The sequence below is a fragment of the Etheostoma cragini genome, chromosome 10, assembly GCF_013103735.1.
Source record: "Etheostoma cragini isolate CJK2018 chromosome 10, CSU_Ecrag_1.0, whole genome shotgun sequence".
Lineage (NCBI taxonomy): Eukaryota > Metazoa > Chordata > Actinopteri > Perciformes > Percidae > Etheostoma > Etheostoma cragini.
Genome location: NC_048416.1, coordinates 14,494,529 through 14,495,867, shown reverse-complemented (window position 1 = coordinate 14,495,867; position 1,339 = coordinate 14,494,529). Strand labels below are relative to the sequence as shown.

Genomic DNA, 1,339 nt, shown 5'->3' with positions numbered 1-1,339 from the left:
CCCACACCTGGATCGCCCAGCCTCAGACCTTCACTACCGACCCATATTACTCAAGCTGTGTATTTTAAACCCTTTTCTCTCAACCACTGTATAGTTCTCTTACCCTTGTCACTGCAGCTATAGTGCCATCCATGGACCCCCTACCACTGTATTGAAACCTGTAGAAGGCCCACTTTGCTCTGCTTTCGGCTGAACAAAAGAGGGGCAGTGAGCTTAGCCATTTCGTTCTGAAAGCCTTGCAAACACGTTGCTATGATTAAAATGTGTTACATCTCAACAAACCAGAAAAATCTGTCAGTGGTTAGACGATTAATTCAACAGACATGCTTTTACACGGATACACCGGATAATAAGCACTTAGTAAATTCAGATGCAGCTCCCCTCACTCCCTGGCTCATCATATTGGCAAATAAAGATCTAATTCACTTAATTGTATATGTTAAAATGACATTTTTAAAGCAAGAGGGAATCAAGTAAATAGGAAGTATAAATGAAGTCCTAAGCTAGGTTTTTGGTCCCATTTGTTTCCCCATAAAGGTTTGTCTTTTAACTTTTTTTTGTTTGTTTTCCAATGGAAACCAATGTGTCCAGTTTGATTTGTTCTTCCTAAATGGCATTAGTATTGTAGTAGATTTAAAGGCTAGCTTTTTTTGTAAAGTGTGAATAAAAGATGTATCTCATGTTTCCTTTCTAAAAAGATATTGTGTAAATCATGAATTCTATGATGATGTTTTGTTTGCTACATTGTGTTTACCTTTTTCTCAATATACCCCCCCCCCTTCCCCATCACAAACCAAATTCTCTGTAGAAATGAGCTGATGTCCCGATGGGTTGATTAGAGAAGTTGAATGTTCCTGATGATGCCTCGCAGAATGGTTTGAGAGCTCATTGGAGGAAAAGTACCTGCATTGTATAAGTGAAAACTTTAAGCACAGGGATATTCAGTGTTATTTCTAAAAATAACTTTTCAGCTTTATTTTGGATGTTGCATGGCACTAGCTGGAGAGTGCTGGTGCCTGTAGGTTAGGGCAGCAGAGCTGCAGGTCAGTAGTAGAGAACACCGTTCTGACGGGTGTAAAACGGGTCTGAGCTGACGGAGCGCTGCTGGTCGCTAGACTGGTCCTGTGATGATTTTGAGTACTACTAGACAATTTCACTCTGTTTTTGTGAATCACAGTGGTAAAAAACAACACTAGCTGGCTACTATTGGTAGTCACTAATTTGACTCAAGTCTTGTTGATCATCACCCTCGTGTTAAACCACAGACTGGCTTCTGATTGAAAATCTGGCAAATCCCAGAGCTGAGTTGTCACCCTGTAAGCTGCGGCGAGTGATCCCA

The 1,339-nt window shown here is 40.8% G+C and overlaps 1 protein-coding gene across 1 annotated transcript in view; it reads left to right on the top strand.

Moving 5' to 3' along the window:
* Positions 1-966, top strand: part of cnot6a (CCR4-NOT transcription complex, subunit 6a) — a 14,800-nt gene extending 13,834 nt beyond the window's left edge. The window contains exon 12 of the mRNA XM_034883544.1: positions 1-966. This exon is cut by the window's left edge and continues 2,516 nt beyond it. The gene's annotated coding sequence lies outside the window, so the exon portion shown is untranslated.
* Positions 967-1,339: the final 373 nt, after the last annotated feature.